Source organism: Dromiciops gliroides, chromosome 5, assembly GCF_019393635.1.
Source record: "Dromiciops gliroides isolate mDroGli1 chromosome 5, mDroGli1.pri, whole genome shotgun sequence".
NCBI classification, from domain to species: domain Eukaryota; kingdom Metazoa; phylum Chordata; class Mammalia; order Microbiotheria; family Microbiotheriidae; genus Dromiciops; species Dromiciops gliroides.
Window position 1 is genome coordinate 218,614,969 of NC_057865.1, and position 27,305 is coordinate 218,642,273.

At 44.4% G+C, this 27,305-nt stretch overlaps 1 protein-coding gene and 1 pseudogene across 1 annotated transcript in view; one reads left to right on the forward strand and one right to left on the reverse strand.

Annotated features, from left to right (window-relative positions):
- Nucleotides 1-27,305, reverse strand: part of FIGNL2 (fidgetin like 2) — a 52,678-nt gene that overhangs the window by 19,697 nt on the left and 5,676 nt on the right. The window lies entirely within an intron of this gene.
- Nucleotides 90-26,002, forward strand: LOC122728950 (annotated as a pseudogene).

Below are 27,305 nucleotides of genomic sequence, written 5' to 3' on the forward strand. Positions count from 1 at the left end.
AAGGAGGAAGGGTCTTTTTTAAATTAGAAAAGGGGAAGGGGATTCAATTGCCCTCCCCAACCTCTGCCCTCTTCCCTCCCCCCAAGAAGATGGGGCTGAAGGTAAGCAATTCCAGGGGCACTTCATTTCCAATTAAGATAATGAATCACTGATAAAACAGGTCGCCCAAATAAAGTCTAATGGCCCATCTTTATGCCCTGGGGTCTTGCAAGGGTGAGGATCTACCTCCCAATCCAGCCCTCCCTCCACCATCCCCGCTATCGACCTCAGTAGGGAGGCTGGACCATGCAGAACAAATGAACAAATGAACAAGCCAACTCCTCCTTCCTTCTCCCAGCCCTGCCCCTCATTCTGCCCCGCCCCCCCAACACAGTTTCTGCAAGCCCATATACACAGAACCCGAACCCGAACACGCACACGCACACGCACACGCACACGCACGGCCACCCCCCAGCCAGGGCATCTGCAAGTGGGCAGGCAGCAGGAGTGGCCTGGGGGTGAGGGGTGGGGGTGGGCGGGCCGGCCCTTTGCCTTCCCCCCTCCCCTGGCAATCTGGCCTCTTTCAGGACCAGAGCCCCGGCACCCTTTGTTCTGCTCCCTCGCTGAGTGACAGCTCGTTTGTGGCGCCCCTGGGCTTCGAAGCCGGCTCCGGCCCTCGGCTGGGCTCCGACCTCATTCGAACAGCTAATGGCTTTTCCAGCGGTGGTCCTTTCAGGCTTCTCCTCCCCCTCCCCGCTTTGGCCCTTTCTGCCCTCTCTCTTCCTAGGCCTGCACTCCCAGCCAGCACCCCTCCGCTCCCCAAACTCGGCCCCAGCAGGCTGGACCCCTACCCAGGAGCCCTCGGTTCCAGGGATCAGGTCACAGCCTTTCCCTGTTTGCATCTTCCCTCCAGTGGACACTAAGCGACCCCCTATAGGACCCCCGCCCCCACTCACACACAAGGGGGTCCCTGTAAACCGGCTTCACACTCTCGAATTTAGAAATAGCCCAAATAGAAAGAGAGCTAGAACAAATGGGACCTGCAGGCCTGGCTTCAGATTCTTGCCTCTGCCTGTGGGACCTCTGTGAGGGAAGTCCAGTCACTTCACCTCCATAAATGAGGAGGACCCAGTTAATCTTCAACGGTTCCTTCCAGTCCTAAATTTTACAATCCCAAAAGCTCTCCCTCTTGGGAGCTATGGGTAAGTCACCTAACATTTCTCCTCATCTATAAAATGGGGATAATACTTGCAGCCTCACCCCATAGCTGTGAAGGAAAGTAGCCTGGGTCTGAATCTTGGTTCTTGAATGTCACCCCCCCAATCTCTGGACCCCATGCCCTAGAACTCTAGAAGGGGTAAAAAAAAAAATCACATGGCATCAAGTTTTAAATAATCTGTGGGTTCAGAACAGAAGGAAAGGGAGATGCTGAAAAGGAGCTGACCCAGGGACTTTCTTCTTCCTGTGCCACATGACCTGGGGTTCTTAGCACCCAAAAATCAGGATGGTCCTAGTAGTATTCTACTCCAGTACCTACATCTTCAATTCTGCATGCCCTCCTTTAAGGCCGATTGCAACCCTTCCATAATTGAGTAGAAATAGACCTGAGTTCAAATCCAAACTCTGGACACTTATTAGCTGTGTGACCCTGGGCAAGTCACTTAACCTCTGTTTGCCTCAGTTTCCTCAACTATAAACAGGGGATAATAACAGCACCTACCTCATAAGATTGTTGTGAGGATCAAATGAGATAAGCCCTATAGGTATTTTAGCTGTTTTAATTATTATCCAGTAAACTTATTGAATTGAAAAATAACCCTCCATCAATTGTGGATAGTAAAAACAGCATTACTACTTGCACTTCTCTAGGTCCCCAGTGACCACAACCCCTCTTTCCTCCTCCCCAGTCATCTCTTCCCCTTGCTTCTCTTCAAATCCCACTTGTGGCTGCAACTCATAGAATGTCCAAGCTGGGAAGGATGTCAGAGATAATTACACCCAACACCCTTATTTTACAAATGAGGAAACTGAGGCCAAGAGAGAAGTGATTTGCTCAAAGTTCCATGATGGCAGGGCTGGGATTCAAACCAAAGTCTTTTGAATCCAAACTGAGAGGTTTCTGTAAGTCCCCAACAAGCAGGTCCTTCCTCCCTCCCTCCCTCCCTCCCCTCTCCCCCACAGAGGGGCCTGAGGGCAGGAGGCAGTGGGATTCCCCCTCTATTAGGCTCACAGCCCGATTTCTCATTAGGCCCTCTAACTGCTTTCACCCAGGCCTGGACAAAACAAATTTTCAGTGAGAGGAAGTGCTGGGTTTGGAGGGAGGGCCTGATGACATTTCACACATTACTCCAAACATTCTATGCTGCTTCTTGTCCAGGAGCCGACCTTCCCAGATCCCAGCTCCTGAGACTGCAGAGCCCCAGACCAGCTCCCTAGCTCTCCCTAGATCTCAGCCCCACGAATTTAGTCATCCAAACCTGCTCCCTATTCCGTGACTGTTCCTTGTGGTTCTGAGCACAAGCTACTCACTGGCCCTAAGAAAACCCCTAACCTCCCCTCACCCCCACCCCAGCCGTGTCCTGTCCAAGCTTTCCTTGTTCCAGGAAGCCCCATAAACCTCCATTCCTACTCCCCTCCCCTGGGAAGTCCAAAGAGAGGTGATTGAGGGGCACCTAGGTGGCGCAGTGGATAGAGCACTGGTCCTGGATTCAGGAGGACCTGAGTTCAATATGACCTCAGGCACTTGACACTTACTAGCTGTGCGACCCTGGACAAGTCACTTAACCCTCATTGTCTTGCAAAAAACAAACAAACAAAAAAATTGGGGCAGCTAGGTGGCACAGTGGATAGAGCACCAGCCCTGGAGTCAGGAGGACCAGAGTTCAAATCCAGCCTCAGACACTTGACACTTACTAGCTGTGTGACCCTGAGCACGTCACTTAACCCCAATTGCCTCACCAAAAAACCAAACAAACCAGATTAGCTAGAGAGGTGATTGAGGAGAAGCCCCCAAGACTGAACTCTGCTGGAGTGTGGGCTTGTGGGCCATAGGTTACATTTGTACACACCTGCCCCACTCCCACACACTGAAGGGCTCAGTCTGCACTTCAGTCACAAAATCCAGACCAGAATGCTAGAGCACAAGCTACCACTTACTCCCCTTCCCTCGTTTTACTGATGAGAAAATGTGACTTCATTTACCCTTGTTCCGATGCAGATTTTTAAGCTTCCTCCTGTCTGTCCAGTCTGCATCTCTGTGTATATCTTAGGTATCTGCCTCATCTCCCCCATTACACCAGAACACTGAAGGGGTCACGGCCCTTCCCCCAATTTCTTGCCACTGAATCTATAAGCATGGAGTATGTTCAGGTGGTATGTGTACAGGGTGTGTACTTGTGGTAATGAACGACCACCTAGAAGTCACAAGATCAAAGATTCAGAGTTGGAAATGATCTTTGAGGTCATCTAATCCAACCCTCTCATTTATAAATGAGAAACTGAGGCCCCCCAAAGGTCACATGACTTGCCCAAGGTCATCCCTTCTTTCTACTTCTCTCTCCCAAGTCACCAGTGATCTCTTAACTGCCAGAGACAATGGTCTTTTCTCAGGGCTCACCCCTCTTGACCTCTCAGCAGCCAGGGACAAAGTGAATCACCCTCTCCTCCCATAGACTTTCTCTTTTCTAGCTTTTCAAGGCATTGCTGCCCCTTAGCTTCTCTACCTACTTGTCTGACAGCTCCTCCTTGGTCTAATTGCCTGCCTATCCCACAGCTCTAATCCTTGGCCCCTCTCTCTTCTCTTTCTCCATTTTTTTTGCTTAGTGCAATGATCTCATCACCTCACAGTGGGTTTAATTAGCATCACTTTGCAAATAATTCCCAGATCTATCTACCTAGCTTGGCTTTCTCTCCAGAGCTGCAGTCCCACATCATGAGCTTCTCACGGAACAGGACTATAGCCAACATTTACACAGCACCTGCAATGTGCCAGGCACTGTGTTAAGTGCTTTACAAATAGGATCTCATTTTATAGATGCAGAAACTGAGGCATTAAGTGCCTTGCCCAGGGTCCCCCAGCCAGAAAGTATCTCAGATCATATTTGAACTCAGGTCTTCCTGACTCCAGGCCTGGTGATCTATCCACTGCACCACCTAGCTACCTGGACATTTCCAACTGTTTCCTGTAAGCATCTTGAGTCCAAAACAGAACTTAATATTTCCCCCAAAATTCACAAATCCTCTTCCTAGCATCCCAATTTTCTGTCTAGGGCACCACTATCCTTTCAGTCTCTCAAATCAAAAACCTCTGAGTTATCCTCAACGTCTCATTCTTTCACCCCATATATTTAATCATCTGACAAATCATGGATTCGAAGGCTCGTTTCACCTTGAAATCTATGCTGGTGTGTATGATAGTGTATATTCCAGGGGGCAGCTAGGTGGAGCAGTAGGTAAAGCACCAGCCCTGGATTCAGGAGGACCTAAATTCAAATCCCACTTCAGACACTTGATATTTACTAGCTCTGTGACTCTAGGCAAGTCACTTAACCCTCATTGCCTCACAAAAAAAAAAAAGTGTACATTCCACATGTATCTCTTGTCCCATTCACTCCACTTGAATCATTCCACTTAAGGTCTTCATCACCTCTCACGTGGATTATTGCAATAGTCCCCTAATTAATCTTCCCATCTCAAGTTTCTCCCTTCTCCAATGCAGTTCTCATACATCTATCAAAGACCATACAAAAAAGTTCCAAATCACTAATAAGAAAAAATGCAAATCAAAACAAGTATAAGGTTCAAGCTCACATCTAGATTAGCAAAGGAACAAAAAAGGAAAGAGACAATTGTTGAAAGGAAGGTAGTGAATGCACAGTTGGTAGAGCTGTGAATTGGTTCAGTCTCTCTGGAAAATAGTGGCTCTGTATCACGTTAAGGGGGAAAAAAATACAAAATCTGTTTGACATTTAAAGTCCTTCACAACCCGGCTACAACCTACCCTTTGCAGCTTTATTAGACGTTAGTCCCCTCCACACATTTGTTGTCCAGTCAAACCAGCCTTCTTACTTTTCTTCACATGCAACATTCCATCTCCAGCCTCTCTGCCTTTGCCTAGGCTGTGCCTTATACCTGGAATGAACTCTCTCCTTACCTCTGCCTCTTAGAGTCTCTAGTGTCCATATTTCAGGCTCTAATGCTACCTTCTGCATAAAGTCTTTCCTGAAATCCACAGTTTGTAGCTTCCCTTCAAAAATTACCTTGTGTCTACTTTGTATATATTGATATATGTATGTATCCTTCTCCCCCACCGCCACTATCCCATATACCATGAGATCCTTGAGAACAAGGAATGTTTTCACTTCTGTCTTTGTTTCTGGCTTGGCACAGTATACTGCACATCAGCAGGTGCTTAATAAATGTTGACTGAGTAATTAGTATGCCACCCCACCTGGGTCTTCTTCACCCTAGTCCCATTCTCCTATGTTCTCTTTCTCTTGTTAGGTCTACAAAGCCCATTTGAGTCAAATTTATTGACTCTGGATTTTGTAGACAACCTCCCTTCTATTAGTTGGGGGAAAGCTAAGGAATTCTAAATGAAGAGAGGGAAGGAGGAAGTCATGGGTGGGAGTCAAGAGGACCACTGTGATGAGAGCTTCTGGGTTAGTGGAATTACCAGAGAGATGAGATCCCAGGCCCCCTGGACATCTTTCCTCCTGAAGGTAGACTGCGAAATTCAGGGCACCCCCTCTAAACCAGGCTCAGCATACAGGCTTCCCAAAGCACTGCTTCAGCAGAACTCCATTCTCCCTCCTGCCGCTTCCTCTCTTCTCCCTTCCTATAACCTCTTCACCCCTGTCCTTCTCCCAGACCCAAGGGAATCCAGAGTATTAGAAACTCCTGTAATGAAGCCAGACTGTCTGCCTTCCCTAGAGCCGGCAGCTTTCCCCCAGGTAAAACCATCCCCAGGCAGATGTGGGCAGGGTGAAAAGTGGAGAGGGAGAGATAGGGTGGGAAGGGAGATAACTCTTAACCATCTCAGAATATGCAGAGGTTTTTTAGGACCCTTAAAGATGGCTTCATCTGGCTTAGCCTCCCCCTACATTCAGCTTCTCATGGCTTATACTGATCGCCCTTGTCTTGTAGAAAGCTCAATCTCCACCCCCCCCCCACACTCAATCTGACATCTCCTCTTGTTCTAGGAAGCTCCTATATGCTACATGAGCCCTGTCCCACAGCCTAAGCCCCCATTCCTTTACCCTGTGTCCCGCATCTCCTGCAATTTCCTCATTCCCCGAATAACATCTCCTCTATACTCAGCACTCCCATCCCCTATGCTCACCTTCACCTCCCTGCACTCAGCTCACTTATCCTTCCAGTCTCACACTCAGTTCTCTGTACTAAATCCCTATACTAATTCACTCATTCCCTATACTAAGCTCCTCCCATCTCACACACTGAAGTTTCCCCTCCACACACCGACTATCCCTTACACTGTATCCAGCCCCCCTGTCTCCTACAAACAATACTCCCCAAGCCCTAGACTCCATGCTCCCCATCTCCCAGAGTCACAAACAATCCACCCCACCCCACTTCCCGTCTCCAAGACTGGATCCATTCGCAAAGTTCTTCTTAAGAGAAATATTAAGGGGGAAAAAAGTAATATAGTGGAAAGAGCATCGATCTGAGGATCAAAAGCCCTGAGCTTGGATTCTGGCTTTGTCACCTACTAGCCAAGGACCTGCTACCTGCTATCTGAGCCTCATTTTCCTTATCTGTAAAATGGGAATATAAGAATACTTACACTACTTCCCTCAGAGATATTGTGAAAAAAATCTAGCAACTAGAATTTTTTTTCCTTCTTTCCTTCTTTTCTTCTTTCCTTCCTTCCTTTCCTTTCCTCTGTAGGCATGAGAAGAAATCCCTGCTCCCAGATAGGAAGCACCAGGGGATTAACATCCTTGGCCCAGGCAGCACATTGCTAAGGTATTTGACCCTCCAGGTAGTTTCTGAGCCTTCTGTGGGTGTGTGAAACTGGCTTTACCTCCCCCAAACCCTGCCGATCTCCCCTACGCACTATCCTGAACTGATCCCTCCCTGCCATATAAGACCCTGCTGCCTCACAACCTGAACGTCTCACTTTCCCCCTGCCTTAATATTCCTTCTATCAGGATCCTGGTCTTGAAATTTTAGACAGCTGTTACTACGCTGTCTGCCACTCCCTCCCCAAGTCTTTCCTCCTCCAGGTCAAACAACCCCAATTTCATCAACATCTCTGTATGTTGGGGCTCTAATTTGTCTGCAAAGCCCAGAGGCCGGGGTATGTGAGTGTGGAGTATGGAGGGGGCGGGGAACAAAGATGGAGGAGGGGGGGAGGACAGGAGAGTGAAGATACTGTCTCCTTACTGAGTAATACATTTCCCTCTTCCCAAGGGAATGTGACACCAACCTTCTCTAGGAAGAGAGACACTCTGCCTAGATGAGAATGGATTGCCAGCCTGGAAATTCAACCTAAGAAAGGGTTGTAGGAAGAGGAATTAAAGTGGGGGGGAAAGCATTTATTAAGAACCAACTATGTGGGGCAGCTAGGTGGCCCAGTGGATAGAGCACTGGCCCTGGATTCAGGAGGACTGGAGTTCAAATCCAACCTCAGACACTTAACACTTACTAGCTGTATGACCCTGGGCAAGTCACTTAACCCCAATTGCCTCACACCCAAAAAAAAAAAAAAAGAACCAACTATGTGCAATGCAGTGTACTAAGAAATTTTTAAATAACTGCATTCGATCCTCACAGTAACAAACAATAGGTAGGTACTATCGTTTCCCCCACTTTATGAAGGCAGACAGAGTTTAAGTGACTTGCCTGAGTCACACAGCTAGTAGGTAGGTGTCTGAGGCTGCTCAGGTCTTCCTAACTTCAGCCTGGGTTTGGAATGAGAAGATCTGCAGCGGTGGATAGAACACTAGATCTTCAGTCAAAAAGGTTCCAATTCAGTCTCAGATAATTAATGGCTGTGTGACTCTGGGCAAGTCACTTAACCTTTGTCTCAGTTTCCTCATCTGTGGAATAACAGCACCAACCTCCCAGGGATGTTGTATGGGATAATTGAGATAATATTTATAAAATGCTTGACACATAGTAGATACTATGTAAGTGTCAGATGTTACTTTTTTTTTTTAGTGAGGCAATTGGGGTTAAGTGACTTGCCCAGGGTCACACAGCTAGTAAGTGTTAAGTGTCTGAGGCCGGATTTGAACTCAGGTCCTCCTGACTCCAGGGCCGGTGCTCTATCCACTGCGCCACCTAGCCGCCCCCAGATGTTACTATTAACTATTCTGAACCTACCATTTACAAGCCATGACTCTAGGCAAAACCCCTAAAACTCTGAACTCTGAAATGTCTAAGAAACACCTCTATTACCAATCCTGTGATAGAGGGCTAAGACCAAGGAACTGAGGAGAAGCTAGTGAAGTAGTTAAGCTCTAGAAATTCACTGGCATTCTCAGGAAAGGCTTCACATCCTGCCCAACACAGGAACACTGACTTGTACGTTCTAGGTCCTCAATAAATCTTTATTGGACTGAACGCTAAGAGAAAGGTTCAGTGGAGATGATTTCAGTTCTGGGAGGGGATGAGCCAGGGAAGCTGCAGAATGTGTCCTTTCAATGACTCGAGTCTGGCCTTGCCTGAACAAACGAGTGGGGAAGACAGGAGGAGCCCTGATCTGGCCTCCTAAGCCCTCCTTCACTCTCAAGTGCCACACTGGGCTTCCTCCCAGCCCCCAAAGTAGAGGTCACATCCTCCTACCCCCACCTAAGGCTCTTCACCGCTATCTTCAATCAAGCCTAGGAATCCAAATGTGGTGGCTTCCTGAGGCAGAGTACATTCTGTTTTCATTTATCCAGCTGCCTGAGCCCTTTTATCCTCACTATCTCATCAACCGATCAATCAATCAACATGGCATAGTTGTTAGGCCTGGTCAGGGGATAGGAATAAAGAGCTGGAATAGGCCCTGCCCTCACTTAGCATGCTCACTGAAGAGTATGTAAAGGATATAAACAAAATAAATTTACAGTGATTTGGCGGGGAACAACTAGAAAGTTCCTTTAAGCTGATGAGCCTTGTTCCAAGAGCTGAAGGCGAGGAGGGGAAACATTCCAGGCCTGGGGCACGGTTCATACAAAGGCAAAGAGGTAGGAGATGGAATGTCATGTATGGGGAAAAGCAAGTATGCCCGTTTTGCTGGAGGGTAGAGTACATGTGTATGCAATCAGCCTGGAAAAAAGAGGCTGGAGCCAGATCGGGATTTAAAGGTCAAACAGAAGTTTGTCTTTTAGTAACGTTAGTTTGGCAGCCATGTGGAAGGAAGAGGGATTGAATAACTACAATAATTTATATAGCACTTTTTAAGGATTGCAAAGCACTTGACAAACATTATTTCATTTTATCCTCAGAGAAGCCTTGGGATGAGGAAACTGAGGCAAATAGAGCGCCTTGCCGAAGGTCGCAGCTAGAAAGTATCTGAAGTAGGATTAGAATTCGGACCTTCCTGATTCCAAGTTCAGCACTTAATCCACTGCACTTCAAGGAGACCAAAATAACAGGCTATTACAATAATCCAGGCAAAAGATAATGAGGAGATTGTAATGTGGGAAGTGAAACAGGCCTGATTTAAGAGAAGCTTGAGGAGGAGAAATCGCTAACACTTGGCAGGGGACACCAGGCACGAGAGAGATTGTGAGTTAGGGTTTCTGGAAGACTGGTCCCACCCTTGACAGGAAGGGGATAGTTAGGCAAGAAATGAGTTAGGAAGTAGGAGGAGAGTTGTGTTTAAGGCAAAAGATAAGTTCTGTTTTGTGGCTGCTGAGTTTGAGATGCCTACAGGACATCCATCCAGGTGGAGATGTCAAGCGTCCCCATCCCACACCACCTTATACTCATTTTGTCTATATTCTGATATAGGGATGCTGGGAAACTGAGCAGCCCCTCAGTGCAGGGGTCAGAAAGTCTGTCTCAAATCTAATCTGAATGAGTAGGTGGGTCAAATGACCTCCACGGACCCTTCCAGCTCTCTCCATTTCCCTATCTGGTCTAGAAACGGAAATAAAACCCAATAACAACAGCTACCCTTTACATAGCAACCTGAGGTTTTGCACATTTATCCTTGCTTATTATCTAGATCCAGTGGACTCCAAGGGCCTTGGCTTCTCCTCTTCCCTCCCCTCTCAGCCCTGTTCCTCATCAAAACCTCTTCTCAACAGATAGATCTCTGCCCCTAAGAGTGAGGAGATCAGCTAAGAAACCATCTTATGGAAGAAGTGAGCTTGAAGGATTATAGTCAAGAATTTTTGGAAATTAACTAAGAATTTGGTGTTTTTCCTTCTTGCCCATTCCCAGCTCTCTATTTCCCAATTGCTTATTCAAATTCTTCAACCCTGAGCCTATCACCATCCTTCCCACTATTACCAGATTAATTCTCCATATTCCTAGCTCCAAAAATGCCACTGCCCTGCTAAAACAAAACAAAACCCCCTCCAATGATTCCCCAATGCCTATTAAATAATAAGCATTATTTGGGGCAACTAGGTGGTACAGTGGCTAAAGCACCCGCCCTGGATTCAGGAGGACCTGAGTTCAAATCCAGCCTCAGACATTTGACACTTACTAGCTGTGTGACCCTGGGCAAGTCACTTAACCCTCATTGCCCCGCAAAAAAGAAAGAAAGAAAGAAAGAGAGAGAGAATGAAAGACAATCAGCCAAGATGTGATCCTAAATAATAAGCATTATTTAACACCAAACTCCTTTGTCTGGTATTTAAACACTTCAAGTTACCACTCCAACATCATCTTCCTCTACTCCACCCCAGGTACCCTAACCAATCGGCATTAGTAATTCTTCCCCAACATGGGGATATTTATCTTTCTCTGAGTACCTTTGTTCATTACTTTCTCTGGACCTGAAATAATGCTCCCTCTGTCCTCACACATCCCTGCCCATCAAAATCTTGATCCTTAAAGCCCAGCTCTGTTGCTGTCTCCTTCATGAAGCTTCCCCAATCCTCCCGGCCTATGAGGATGTCTGCTTCCATTGAACTCCCACAGCACCATAAGCCTTTATTACAGCACCTGTCACATTCTGCCCAGCATTGTCATCTGATCTCTGAATCTGAGCTCTGACACTTATGACCTGGATTATAATCACTTGGTCAAATCACTTACTCTCTGGGCTTCAGTTTCCTCATTTGTAAAATGAAGGAGTTAGAGTGTAATACAATCAATAAGATTTCTGCCAGCGTTAAATCTTATGATCCTACCACATCAAGGTTTATTAACCCAGGGTCCATGGAACCCTAAAGAGTCCATGGAAATATTTCAGGGAGTCTTTCACCTTGGATGGGAAAAAATACATCTTTATTTCATTAACTATTCTTTTTGGGGGGGTGAAGCAATTGGGGTTAAGTGACTTGCCCAGGGTCACACAGCTAGTAAGTGTTAAGTGTCTGAGGCCAGAATTGAACTCAGGTCCTCCTGACTCCAGGGCCGGTGCTCTATTCACTGTGCCACCTAGCTGCCCCTATTTCATTAACTTTTAACTGAAATTTAGCATTCCTTTGGATTATGGATGTAGGTAAGAAACTACAATTCTGAGAAGGGTTCCCCAGATGCAAAAGGGTCCAGAAGACATGAAAAAGTTAAGAAATGCAACTGTGGATTATAATCCCCTCGAAGGAAAAAACTGTGCTGTTTTCCATCTTTATATCCCCAATCTGCCTTTTATAGAAGAGGCTCTTTAGCTGCTTGTTGAAGAATGAATAAATAAGTGACTGGCATTAATATGTGATGGGGGACAGCTAGGTGGTGCAGTGGATAAAGCATTGGCCCTGGATTCAGGAAGACCTGATTTCAAATCCAACCTAGACACTCAATACTTACTAGCTGTGTGACCCTAGGCAAGTCACTTAACCCTCATGGCCCCACCCCACTCCCCAAAATGTAGTAAGATTCTGTGCTCCATTCCTTAAAATGGGGACAATACCCTACCAGGCAGTGGATAGAGTACTAGGCCTTGAGTCAGGAAGACCTGAGTTCAAATCTAGCCTCAGATACTTGTTGTACAACCCTGGGCAGGTCACTTAATTGCTACCTGTTTCTTCAAATATAAATCGAGGATAATAACACCACTCTCACAGTTGTTGTGAGGATCAAATGACCTAACATTTGCAAAGCACATAGCACATTAGCTAGCACATAAGGAGTATTTAGTAAATGCTTGTTCCTTTCTCCCCTGCCTATGTCTTTTTTTGTGTGGGGGGCAATGAGGGTTAAGTGACTTGCCCAGGGTCATACAGCTAGTGAGTGTCAAGTGTCTGAGGCCAGATTTGAACTCAGGTCCTTCTGAATCCAGGGCCAGTGCTTTATCCACTGCGCCACCTCGCTGCCCCCACCTATATCTTTTAAGAATGAAAAGTGCTCATCACAATTGCTCATGTTTATATATCATTTTTGAGTTTACAAAGAGCTTTCTTTTCAAGACCAGTGATATATCAATATTCCCATTTTACAGATAAACTGAGATTCAGAGAGGTGAAGACTTGTCTAAGTTCATAAGGGGCAGAACTAGGATTCCAACCCAAATAGGAGTTTGGAGTCAAACTCCAGCCCAGGTCTTTTCAAATATTCAAGCCTTGTTTCAATGTAAAGTAGTTCTAGTGTCACCACCATAATCCATGCTTCTTGTCTCCCCCACTAGACTATAAGCAACTTAAGGTCAGGAGCTGTCTTTTACCCCTTCCATATCCCCAGCACATAAAAGGAGCTTAATAATTGCTTATTGATTGATTGCCCTGATGTCCCTAATCTCTCCACCTTCCAATCCATCCTTCGCCCTCATAATAAATATGCCTAGTAAAGCAAAGCAAATTCTTTCGTTGGATTTGCTTTAGTATATATTTATTGTGAGGGTTTTCTCTTCTTTTTGTTGTTCATCTAGAAGAGTTGTGGGACATAAAGAAAGTGCTTTTTAGTTGAAAAAAATTTTAAAAGAAAATAAAATGAATATTAGAACAGAGGCAGAGCTGTGATTCTTAGAAGAAATCACCATATGGATATTCAAACTGCTGATGCATAAGTGGAGAGAGGTGGAGAAGCTAGGTGGAGAAGCGGAGAGGGAGCTGGGCCTAGAGTAAGGAAGATCTGAGTTCGAATCTGACCTCAGACACTTGCTGGTTCAAGTCACTTAACCCTCTTTACCTCAATTTGCTCATCTATAAAATTTGTTGGAGAAGGAAATGGCAAATCACTCCATTATCTTTACAAAGAAAACCCCAAATGGGGTCAAAGATTTGGAAATGGGGGCAACTAGGTGGCGCAGTAGATAAAGCACTGGCCCTGGATTCAGGAGGACCTGAGTTCAAATCCAGCCTCAGATATTTGACACTAGCTGTGTGACCCTGGGCAAGTCACTTACTTACTCATTGACTCACTCCCCCCAAAAAAAGATTTGAATGAACAGAAAAAGTTAGCAGATCATATTATACATAAACAAGAAAGCCTGAGATTGCATTAGCCTTTGAGGATGCCCTATCACCCAGCTGACCTATACTAAGCGTATAAATCCTCCCTTCTTTACAAGAACTGAGGATGCCTTATATGAGCAGACTGTTGCCCCAAAAGTGTGCACTGGCTTACAATTCCAACAACAGCGTTAGGTGGATTTGGGTCTGTTTCAGTGTCTGGACTCAAAGAAGAGATGTTAACAGGTTGGACAACCTGGCATTGCTGCTGAGATTCTGTGAGAGAAATCTCTGGAGAAGCACCCCGGGAATCTGTCCTTGGTCCTGTGCTTTCAGTATTCTCATCAGTAACTTGAATGGAGGTAAAGATGACATTGCTTGTCAAATTTACAGAGTACACAGAACTGACAGTGATGGTTATAGCAACGGGATTGGGTAAGGACTCAAGAAGATTTCAACAAGCTAGAAAGATGGGCATAATCTATCTGGTAAGATGAATTTATCACCAAATCACAGAATTCAGAGTTGAAGGAAGATGCAGCGACCATCCAGTCGAGGCTCCAGCAAACCTCGGCTTCTACCTGATTTATCCAAATCTTTCCCATCCTTCAGAGTCCCTGCTGAAGTTTCCCTTTCTCCAAGAAGCCTGCTTGCTCCGAATCACTAGGGATCTTTTGGTCCTCTGAACTCCTAAAATACTTGCAGTTTGCACTGTTCATTTTGTAATTGTCCCTATCGTTTCCAACAGAGGAAGGAAAGGGAAACAGGAACAAGCATTTATTACTGGGTGCCAGGTGCTATACAAGTACTTTATAAATATTATCTCATTTTGTTACTCCAATATTCCATATGCGTTGCCTACTCTACTCCACAAATCAATTCAAAGCTCCCTGAGAGTTAGATTTCTATCTTAGCTCTTACTATCCCTTAGTCTTATGCACATAGTAGGTGCTCAAGAAATTGTTTAAGGAGTGAATGAATAAAGGAGTAAATTGTGGGAATGATGAATTAATGCACAAAAAGTTGAGAGATTCAGAGAGAAAGAATTTACTAAGTGCTTACTTTGTGCCAAGCTAAGCTAGGCTGTTTAAGTCTTGTAATATCAAATGTAGAGCCACCTAATTTAATTGGGCCCTGCTGAGGGTGCAACTGGGGGGGGGGGCCTGGCCAAAGTCTCATAATAGGGGCTGGGACCTGAACCCAAGTCTTTGGATCCCCAGGGCAGTGTCCTTTCTACTACACAACCATGCCTTTAAGAGGTTTGGGGGAGGGGCAGCTAGGTGGCGCAGTGGATAGAGCACCGGCCCTGGAGTCAGGAGTACCTGAGTTCAAATCCGGCCTCAAGACACTTGACACTTACTAGCTGTGTGACCCTGGGCAAGTCACTTAACCCCAATTGCCTCACTAAAAAAAAAAAAAAAGAGAGAGGTTTGGGGGATGTGGAGAAGTCCCGAGTGTGTTCTATGATAGGGGACAGATGTATTGTATCCGGGACAGATGGAGTGCTAGACCTGGAGTCAGGATCTGGCTTCAGACGCTTAAAAGCTGTGTGACCCTGGCTAAGTCACTTAACTTTCCTCATCTGTAAAATGGAGACAATAATAGCACCTACCTCCTAGGGTTGTTGTGAGGTTCACATGAGATAATATTTGTAAAGTGCTTTGTAAACCTTAAAGGACTACATTAGGTGTCATAATCATCATCATTATTATTATCACAGATAAGTAGCCCATAGTGATTGGTTTCATTCCTTTTATCATTGATTGAAATCTAGAGATAGAAGACAAAGCTTGTTCCTACTGAGAAATGGGCTGTGATTAGGTAATCCTGTAGATCAAATCTTTGCCCCAATTAGCCCCATGCCAGCCTGCTGATTGACTTGCTCAGAGAAACCTTGAAGGAAGAAAGGGAACAGTAGCCTCTTTATGTATATTGGGGTGGGGGAGAGAAAATCTAGGTAGGGGTAGGTATGGTGCATGGATAACCCCAAAGAGCCAATGCTCCAAAAGTTATTCCTACTTGACTCTGAAAAGGATCTGGTTTATGGCAGATAGGCCTTACTAACTCTGCTGGGCTCAGATGAATACTAAAACAAGTCTGTATCAATGGGAGGAGTTATAGAGATACCTATGTGTAGAAGGTCCTTAAAAAAAAAAAGCTCAGTTGTAAGTTTAATTGACTTGCTTAGTGTTTAAGAGTTAGAGAAAGGGGGGCAGCTAGGTGGCGCAGGGCCCACAACTAGTTAATGTCTGACACCAGATTTGAACTGATCAAGATGAGTCTTCCTGATTCCAAGCCTGGCGTTCTATCCACTGTACCACCTAGCTACCCCATAATTTGTATGTATTATAAATATTACAAACCATGTTAATATCTTTTGTTGTTCATATTACCTATAAATTTGTGTATATATGAGTATGTGTGTATATAGATTTGCATGTGTGTATATATGTATGTGTGTCTCTCTTTTAATGTCTCACCATAATACGGAGGTGACCCTAGGTTCTTGAAGGTTATATCAGTTCTTGAAGGTTATATCAGTGAGTCCAAGCTCCATTAGATCCTAATGACTAGAAGGGTTTTCCCAGCAACAGATCTGCTACCTGAGGTCTAGCCTGGCTAAGGACAGCAGACGGACTCATCACTGTTGGGCACTAGACAAGGGATTCTTTGACCATGGAAACCAATGTATTATATAAGTATCACTTATCTCTGCTGTCCCAGTTTGGCATGAAAGAGAGATGGATCTGGAGCCAAGAGATCTCCTTTCACACTTTCTAGCTGTGTGACCGCAGTTTTCTCATCTGAAAGTGGGGATCTCACAGAGTTGTGAGGAAAGTACTTTGTAGATCTTATAAGCACATATTTAACATCTTATCTCAGGTGTGTGCCAGCCACGTGAGACCCGAGGCAATTCACTTAATTTCTCAGCCTCTATTTCCACATGTGTGAAATAAAGATAAGAACATCTATCTCATAGACTTTTGAGAATCAAGTAGGTAACATATGTCAAAGCCCTTGAAAACTTTACACCTATTATTATGATAACACATGAGTAACATAGCCAAGTAAAATAAATGAACTTAAAGAAACTTGAGTGTTCTGAATATAGACTGAATTATGGGTTCGGGGGAATGGCCTGGTATCCTTTTGGAAGGTAACAAAGGAATGAAGAGAATCCTTTTAGAAGCAAACATCTGTCCTGGATAACCCACAAAAGCCAAAGTCAGTGTCCGACTAAACAAGGAGACCAATTCTGGTTTTCTTCAAATGTCACAACTTGCTGTGTGATGCTACACAATCACTTCACTTTTCTGACTCAGTTATCTCCAAGAACAACCTGACCTCAGCTCAGTGCAAGAACTCATGCCCACACCCAAGACCTGAAGTACAATGTACACCAGAGATATCAAACAGAAGGGTGCCGGGAAAGACCAGCCTGCCCCTCTGCTTTTCCTTGGACAAGGGGAAGAAGTAGAGCATAAAAATCAATGAGAAATGACCCATGACCTCTGAGGAAATCCACGGGAAAGGCTGAATAACTTCAGACACCATCTCACTCCTCTCTCTCCCTCTCCTGATCATGGCTAAGGGAGGATGGGGCTCCATAGAGTAGAGCAGCCACATGATGAGACACTTGCCCACGACACAGGTCATAACAGAAGGCAAGGTGCCCATCCATAAAGCATCTGCGGGCAACAAAGCATTTTCTATCCCTCCTCTCATCTGACTCCTACAACAGACCAGGGCAGTAGACACAAGTGTATGCTATCATCCTCATTTACAGATGAGGAAACTGAGGCTCAGACGGGTAGTATGATCTCCCCAAGAACATCCCAGTGCTAGTAACTAGAACTTGAGCCCATGTCTCCTGACTCAAAATCCAGGGCTCCTTCTCCTTCATCAGTGATGTGTGGAGATTAACAAAACAACGTCTTTCACTCGGATGCCTGAGAAATTTTCTTAACCACTGCCTTTGTGAAATTAACTGTGTATACAAAACCTTTCGGTTATTTTCTATTACCTATTAAATCAAGGGTAAAATTCCTGATTCTGGCATTCAAGGCTCCTCCACAATATGGATCCAACTTCCTTCCCCAGCCTCACCTCAGATTATTCCCCTTTGTATTCAAAGGGAACTAGGCCTCATAGTGGATAGAGTTGTACTTGGAGTCAGGAAATCTAAGTTCAAATCCTGCCTCAGACACTTAGTAGCTGTTTGACTTTGGAAAAGTCACTTAACCCATCTGTGTGACTCAGTTTCTTCATTTGTAAAATGAGAGAGTCGGACTCGGTAGTCCCTAAGGTCCCTGCCAGTTCTAAATTTCTGATCATATCATATGCTCTGAATCCCAGACAAACTAGACTGCCCCCTTCCTGCTCATCATTCTCAACCAAGTTCCCTCCTCTCTATTCCTTTGCTCATAACCATCCACCATGACATGAATGGACTAAAGCATTATCTTCATCTGCTAAAGACTCTCCCTTTAACCTCAAGGCCCAACTCACGTACCCACCTGCTCCAGGTCCCCTTCTCTGACTCTCCCCAGGCAAAAGGCATCCATCCTTCAAATTTCTCAGAGCATCTCCCTTGTACTTAGCGTGTCCTATCGTGTATCCTAGCTATTTATGTCTAGAACTCCCCTCATTCAACTGTGCTAAGCAGCTTGAAAGCAGGGTCTGTGTGATGTGTGGCCATCCACTGCCAATATCACCGGCACCTAGAGCCTTGTACACCATTGGACTTGGTGTTTGTTGAATTGAACAACAGAAAGACAAGATTAAGTAAATATTTTGCAAACTGGATCAGCCCCCGCTGAGTCAACTGAGTAGAAGGAGGGACCAGGGTCCAGGATTAATCTGAGATGACTTAAATGAGGTGACTTTGAAGAAAAGGAAGAAACACTTAGCAGCAGAGATTCTAGAAAGTGGTTTTAAAAAAATTCACCAGCAGGGGCAGCTAGGTGGCACAGTGGATAAAGCACCGGCCCTGGATTCAGGAGGACCTGAGTTCAAATCCAGCCTTAGACACTTGACACTAGCTGTGTGACCCTGGGCAAGTCACTTAACCCTCATTGCCCCGCAAAAAAAAGGGGAAAAAAAAAAGGAATGTTTCAGAACTTAGGATCCCTGTTGCCACTGTAATTCAGTCCATGTGGACTTCCCACTGACCTGCTGCTTAACAGACTGACCCTACTGGAAGTGAAAGAAGGGTATTCTGGAAAAGAAGGTGCCCATCCTTCCTGGCTATGAAAGGAAAATGAGTATAACTCCACCCAGAAGTCCCAGAGTGCATTGAGTGCCTCGGTAAGAAGGCTGCAAGTAACTTCTGTTTTGGCAAGGGAGTAAAGGGAAAAAAAAGAAAAAGAAATAAAAAAGAAAATTTAATTTAAAAAAAGGGGGGGGAGTAAGAAACACAGTAATAAACACTCACAATGAACCCAGCTTGACATTCAACAGCCTTCCATAATCCATCTCCAGCCCGCCCTGAAGCCTTTTCATAGGGGATATATCTCAGGTGAACTGGACCACTAAGCTCCTCCTGCCAAATCATCCCTCTCCAAGAATTCCCGACAGGCTGAAGACCTTCTCCCTTTTCACCCCTACCTGTGGATATCACTCTTGTCCCACAAGGTGCTTCCTCCCAAAGAAAGGCAGCCAACAAGGAAGGATTCTTAAGAGTGGTCTGGTCTGCATCTTTCCTGTATCAGATATACATTCTGCTTTGTTTCATGTTTATTTGCATACCCATCTAATTACTTCCCAGCCCTCCACCCCCAAAAAACCACCCCTGGAGGAGTCTCAATTCCCTCCCATCGATTTTTATTTCCCCATCAGCTTCCCACAAAGCACTTATGCATAGTAGGTGCTTTTAAAATGTTTGCTGAATTTAAATGAAGCTACTGGGGGAAGGGCTAGGAAGAGCTTTCTGGATTTTCAAAAAGCTTACATTTTATAGCCCCTATAACTGGAAAATCTCATTGGATGATCCCTATTGCCAAACTCCTCAGTCTGACATTTAAGGCCCTGATAATTTGGGTCCAATCTACCTTACCAGATTTATTTCGAGTTCCTCCCCACAACTAGCCTAGCTGTTCCCAGAACTCCACATTCCATTTACTGAGTCCTTGAATTCCCAGGGGCCATTCGACCATGCCTGGAATGCAGGCCTTTGGTATCTGTGCCTCTAAGAATTATCTTCCTTCAAGGCCAACCTTGAATCTTTTCCTAACAGCTCTCCCCTCCCCTCAGCCCCAGTTCAGAGTGTTCTCTTTCCTCAAATCTCTTTGTCTTTTCTTATTGGTGTGCACGTTGCATCCCCACTGGCAAATCATGATAATTAACACAAAGGTATGAGTGCTACAGTAGAAAGGACTCCCAGACTAAAGGTGGTATTTGAATGGAATGGAGTACGATGGTGAGTCAAAAAACAAGGGAAAATATGATGTCAGAGAGATATGGAAAAACAGGTAGGAACTGGTGCTGTGAGCAAACTGAACGTCTAGAACCAAGAGAACAATTTATACCCTGAGTATATAAATATATACCTATATATATGGCACAAATCAGTATTAGAAAAATGAATACTTCTGAAAGACTTAATGAAGAACTCCTGATTATCCGCATAATCAACCATGACTCCAAAGGAATGTTACCCACCTAACGAATGAGAGATGATGGACCAATATGCCATATATGTGACAAATGTGTGACTATGTTTTGCTTAATGTGATACAGTCTCTCTCTCTCTCTCTCTCTCATTCTTACTCTCTCCTCTCTCCTCTTTTTCCTTTTCTCTCCTCCCTCCTTTTCTTCTTTCTCCTATTTCTCTGCTCTTTCCTTTCTCTCTCCTTCTCTCTCCTCTTTCCTTCTCTCTTCTTTCTCCTCTCTCTCTTCTTCCTTCCTTCCTTTTTTGTAAGTGGGATAAAAAAAAAAACGAATGCTTGATCATTTAAAAAGAACCTTTAAAAAGCTTTTTAAAAAGAAAGCATAATGACTCTTGAGTTAGTGGATTCGAGTTCAAATTTCATCCTAGATGTTTATTACCTGTATGACATCAGGGCAGGGCCTCAGTTTCTTCAAGTGAAGGGCCTCTGATATCCCTTCCAGCTCTCTATCAATGATTCTCACCAGCACCAGGGGAGGAAATTGTAACTCAGAGAGGTTAGGCAACTAGGCCACTCAAGTATTAAAGGGGGATTTTGAACCAGATGCAACCCTTCCACCACTCTCTACTCAATTCCTAGAGGGGAGGAATTGCTTCCTTTCTATGTGTGTATTGGGGTTTTTTGTTTCTTTGTTTCTTTTTTTTTCTTTTTTAGTGAGGCAATGGGGGTTAAGTGACTTGCCCAGGGTCACACAGCTAGTAAGTGTTCAGTGTCTGAGGCCGGATTTGAACTCAGGTACTCCTGACTCCAGGGCCGGTGCTCTATCCACTGCACCACCTAGCTGCCCCTGTATTGGTTTTTATATCCCCAGCAAGCACAAATTAGGGGGGTTAATAAACATTTATTTCAATGAATTTACATTAATGAGGGAAGGGGAAGGGTCTGCAACCCCCTGAGCTGAGAAAAGCAACATAGGAAGAACTCTAGCTTGTGGTGAAGGGACCTGGACTGGAATCCTTACTTTCTAGAGAGTTGTAAGGCCTTGGGCAAGTCATTCTTCACTCCCATGAGCCTCAGAGCCTGTCTATTCCATGGGGTTATTTGGAATTGAGAGTTAAAGAACAACAATATTTTAGGAAAGCGCTAGATAACTAGATAGCCATTGGTTAATAAGATACCTTCCCTCTCCTCCAGGCTCTGGGCCCCTTCCCCTCAGTTTCCCCTAAGAACTGCAAATTTGTTTGAATATTGGCCTGGACCCAGACTACAGCCAAGGAATTATAGAAACGAAAAGATCTTATGGAACATTCCAAAACCACAGAGAAAGTACTTTGAGATCCGTCCTAGTTTTGGATTATTCAGGATGTGACTCGCTTCCTAATCCTTATGAGTGATAATAAGGTTATCATACTCCTCCTCCGACTTCCAAAGTGTCCAAATTAGTCCAATTATCTTTGGCTAAAGATCCCTTCTACCCAGAAGGCATTTGAGCTGCCAGCAACTTCCCACATATTACATGGCTTGTCACTTAGCACAGAAAGTCCCTTCCCATGCCCATCCCCCACATTACTCAGGCCCATAGATTTAGGGCTGAAAGGAACCTAAAAAACCAATCCCAATATTTTATAGATGAATAAACGAAGGCACGAAGAGTCGGGGACAAATAGCTAGTAAATATATGAGGCAATGCTAGAACCCAGGTCTTCTTGAATCCGAGTCTGGTGCCCTATCCCTGAACTCTGCCGCATCTCTCATGCCTTGCTGAATGCCCATTCTGTGTCATTCCCACCACCTACCTCTCCTCCTACCACTCAGGTACTGCTGACAGACCTGAGCTGCCTAGATCCACTAGAAATTTGTTATCTAATCTCAACAGGGCCCTCATCTTGTGGATCTGTAGTAGCTGAACAGTCTTGTTGCTCCTCCCTAATTAATTCTCTACACTGTAGCAAAACCTCTTCATTCCCCAAATTTCCCTCTCCCTCCCCTCTCTCAGCTGAGGACTTCACCTCCACCTCCCAACTCCTGGCATTTTCCCAGCCTCGCGTCCGAAATGCTCTCCAACCTCCTGGTTTCCCTCAAAAGGCCCAGCGAAAATTCTCTTTTCTAGGAGAAGCTTGTCTTGGTCCCCTTTCATTCTGGTGCCTTCCTTCCCTTGACTGATTATCTCCAATTTATCTTGTACATATCTTGTGTGTACCTAGCTGTGGGCTTGTTGTCCTTCCCCATTAGGTGGTGAGCTCCATGACAACAGGGGCTGTCTTTTGCCTTTCTTTGTATTCCCAGAGCTTAGCACAGTGTTTGGTACACAGTAGGCACTTCATAAATGTTTATTTCATGTCATACTTTACCCAGATATACAAACTGTAGGCCACAAGCTCCCTCTTCATCTCATCCCTCACTCTTCTCTCCTCCCTTCCACTCTATGATAATTAGGTTCTCCTCTTCAACATAAGGGAGAGAAGAAAATGTGCATCTGTATAGATTCTATTATGTGGCTGGCACTGAGCTAAGTTCTTTACAGAAATGATCTCATTTGATGCCCTTGATCCCTCTTGTACCCTCCAGGAGATCCCTCCCTCAGTCATGCCCCTTCCCTAGTCATGTCTCTCTTGTCTCCAGGTTCCTATACCCATCTCCCTCATCCTTAAGAAAAGCTAAAAACAGGGGGCAGGTAGGTGGCGCAGTGGATAAAGCATGGGCCCTGGATTCAGGAGGACCTGAGTTCAAGTTGGACCTCAGACACTTGACACGTACTAGCTGTGTGACCCTGGGCAGGTCACTTAACCCTCATTGTCCTGCAAAAAACAAAAACAAAAACAAGAAAAGCTAAAAACAGGGGGCAGCTAGGTGGTGCAGTAGCTAGAGCACCAGCCCTGGAGTCAGGAGGACCTGAGTTCAAATTTGACTTCAGACACTTGACACTTACTAGCTGTGTGACCCTATGCAAGTCACTTAATCCCAATTGCCTCACCAAAAAAAAAAAGCTAAAACCTTTCCTCAGCCCAAGTATTCCCTCAAGCTATCTCCCTATACCTCTCTTTCTCAGCCAAATTTGTAGGAAAAAAAAAGCTGTCAACATGTATTTCCTCCATTTCCTGCCTCAGATTCACTTCTCAGCTCTTTGCAATCTGACTTCTGACTGGATTCCCTACCTCCACCCTCAACTCATTTCTCTTCTGAACTTCCCTATTTCTGAGAGGTGTACCACCATCCTTCAACTCTCCCATGTTGGAAACCTCTATGCCACTCTCCATATCTTATTCTGCCTCAACCCACCTACATAATCCAATCAGTTTGCCAATTCTTGTCAATTCAACCTCAACAACATCTTTCACATCTGTCCCCTTCTCACATGGCCACCAACCTAATCCAGCTCCTCAACATGCCTCACCCTGACTACTGCAGGGTGTCTTTCCCCCAAGACTTTCTGTTCTTCAATCCCTCCTCTACACAGTAACCAAAGCGATTTTCCTGAATTAGAGATTTCCTTAATCGAAGATCTCAAACAGTGACTTCCTTTCATCGTTAGGATACACTACCAATTCCTGTTTAAGCTTTTAAAGCCATTCACAATTTGAGGCCAATCCACCTTCCCACTTTCATCATATATTTTTCCCTTTCCCAAACTCTACTCCCTAGCCAAACTCACCTTTTTGGTTGTTTCTCACACTCAAGACTACATTTTTCATTCCCATGCCTTTGTCTTGGTCATTCCCCGTGCCTTCTCATCTCTGACTCCTACAATGCCTTACTTCCTTCAAGACACTGTTCAAATAGCACCTTCTGTAAGAGATCTTTCCTGATCCATTCAACTGCTAGGGCCCTCATTCTTCGAATCTATTTTGTACTTTTTCTGTATGTACTTAATGTATATATTTTATAGAGTTAGGTACCACCAGCTTTAGTAGTCTTTTTCATGGACACTCTACTGTTACCGTATCTTTAAGAGACTTTGGAATCTTGTGGAGTGGCAGTTTAAACTCCCATTGACAAGTCAGTGATGAGTGAAAGTATATGCCCCCATGAGTTTTAACTTCGATTTATTAGGAGTCTTTGAGGAGATGAAGAGTCTTAATTGTCATCTGTAAAGACACTGAGTTTTCATTATCATCAACGAAGAGACAAAAAGATTGTCATTCTGAAAAGTTACCTGTTTATGGCTGGAGAGACTATGAGAATGGAGAGAAAAAGCTGATTCCCTGAAAGGAGTGAATTTAGTTCCTTTTTTTGTGGGTAAATAAGAAAAGAATTCTTGAGAGACTTTGGGTGTAATCTTAGGAAATGATAGATGGTACCTTGTTTCACAAGTGAGAATCAAAGGCAATAGAGATGGCTTGAAGTGATTGGCCATGATCTTCACAGCTAAAACATTGTAAATAATTTATGTCTTTGTGTTAATGCTCATTACAATGCTAATAAATTGTATAGTTAGTCACTGATATTTGAGATATAATGAGAGCTGATGGTATATTAAATGTTCAATAAACTAGGGTTGAGGCTCAGAACTAATTGATAAATCTTCCTGGGCTCCTCCTCCCTCTAGCAATATGGGATAAGGCTAATTTTTTTCACCCTAAGAGGTGACAAAGGGTTGATTAGCTCAAGCTATGTCCTTGAATGCAGTTTCTGGAGAACCTCTCTGGCTGTATTGATGTGGTGGGTCTTTCAGACTTGGTAAATGTCAAAAGATCATGTTAATTACCACACCAGGCCTTTATGACCTGACATGAATATGGAGATGAAAGGGGCCTGAATCTATGGGAGCTAAGTGTCACTGTATTGTTGTTGAAGATTCTATGTTAGGACTAAGTAAACCTCCTTTTATTAACTGTTCAATATCCTCATTTTTGAGCCAACTTCAAAACTGAACTAACAAAGTAATGGCTTGAATTAATCCTGCCCTTAACAACTCTAAACCCCTTGAAGTAATTTGTAGATCATTAGGTAAATGTGAACCAATTTTTAAAATTTTGAATTTAATGTGCAACAGAGATGGTGTATTAACATCCAAATAGATGCTAACCTGGAAGGCTTAGGAGCAGTCCTTGTACCAAGAGTGATGTCATTGGAAATCATTTGCCTTCAGCAGTAGAGGTGAGGAAACGAAGACAGAGAGAACAAGTTACTTTCCCAAGAATAAATAGCTAGTAAATGTATGTGGCAAGACTTGAATCCAGGAGGCAGTTAGGTGGCACAGTGGATAAAGCACAAACCCTGGATTCAGGAGGACCTGAGTTCAAATCGGGCCTCAGGCACTTGACACTTACTAGCTGTGTGACCCTGGGCAAGTCACTTAACCCTCATTGCCCCACAAAAAATCTATTAAAAAAAAAAAAGACTTAAATCCAGGTCTCCCTAAATCCAAGTCCAGTACCCGATGCACTAGACCATGTCAGTAAGACTAGCTGTTCTGTACACAAATTGGAATTCTTCTTTGAAGTGGACTGGACTCCCTCCAACACCCCCATACACACACCTTCCCAAGCCAACATAGGTCATGTTCCGACCAAGATCATGAAGAAGACAGCATGGGTCACCATAGAAAAGTACTACACCTTACTGGACAACAACTTCCACACCAACAAGTGCCTGAGCTAGGGGACGGCCATCATCCTCAGCAAGAAGCTCCACAATGAGATTGTGGGATATGTTACTCATCTGATAAAGCAGATCCAGGGAGGCCCTGTGAGAGATATCTCCATCAAATTCCAGGAAGAAGAAAGAGAAAGGAGGAATAACTATGTCCCCGAGGTCTCAACTTTGGATCAGGAGATCACTGAAGTGGACCCTGATACCAAAGAAATGTTGAAACTCCTGGACTTTGGAAGTTTGTCCAACTTGCAAGTTACCTAGTCCTCTGTTGTAATAAACTTCAAAACACCAAGAGGAGCTAATTAATATTTACTTTTCACTTCTTTCCAATAAACTTAGGACACTCCTTCCCCTCAAAAAAATGAAGTGAATTCTCACTAAAAAAGTCAAAGATTATGTATCTGGAGCTAAATACCAAGCAAGTTAGATGCTATTCACCAGAGTGGTAGCAACATTGGCCAATTTTGAATTTTGCACAGGCTACCAGCCTGGGAAAACCAATGCGGATATTGTTATCCTGTCCTGAAGGCCAAGTGACACAAAAGCCCTAGTAATTTCTAAGGAGGAGATGAAAGGTGGATGTCCCACCTAAGGAGTGGGATCACAACCAAATGGAAGAGCCTGGAGTTCTACCCGACAGCCTATCATTGGTATACATGAGCCTAGTTTTATGAGACCAACCCCTGTTTTTCTTAGTCGCCTGTGGATGACTAGAAGGTTGACGATGGACTGTGAGAAGTTATCCAAGCTAAGAAGGCAGACTGAAAGACCTCAAGTTCCAGTCCTCAGAAATGGTTCCATTGGTGCAATGATGGCAGAAGGTTAAGTTGTACAAAGGCCATCACGGTTACCGCATGTGGGACACCAAGAAGTAGCTGGTGTTATATAGAGTTTCTTGTTATAGCCATGAAGGGAACAAGCATTGATGGACAGCCTATTATGTGCCAGGCACTGTGCTAAGCCCTTTACAAATATTATTTCATTTAAAAACCCTACAAGGTAACTTTGGAAATGGGGGTCAAGAGAGGACCCAGAGCCAGTAAATAACAGATCCTATTGGCCCAAGATAACTGATTGCAAAGAAAAGTATTACCAACTCATGAAGCATGTTTGTAGAATATAAGCACTAGCAAACCTTTGGAATTTGTCTGCATTGACATTTTATCACTGGAAGGAGATAGGAAGAACATAAGCCGTATTTTAGTACTGACTGATCATTTCACTAGATAGGCAAAGGCATATCCAACTGAAAAAACAAAAAAGCTTCCATAGTTACTAAAGTAATGTGGGAGAAGTATCTTTCAGTGTATGGATTCACTGCCAGGATTCATTTTGACCAAGGAAAAAAAAAGAGTCTCTAAAACCAAGTTATTCAGGAAGCAGCTAGGTGGCACAGTGGATAAAGCACCGGCCTTGGATTCAGAAGGACCTGAGTTCAAATGTTCCATTTGACACCTACTAGCTGTGTGACCCTGGGCAAGTCATTTAACCCTCACTGCCCCACAAAAACAAACAAAAAAGTAATTTAAAGAAATGCTAGATGGCAGGTAATGCCACCTTCAAGAAGACCCACAACCTGAATGTTTCAACAAGATGTTGATAGACATGT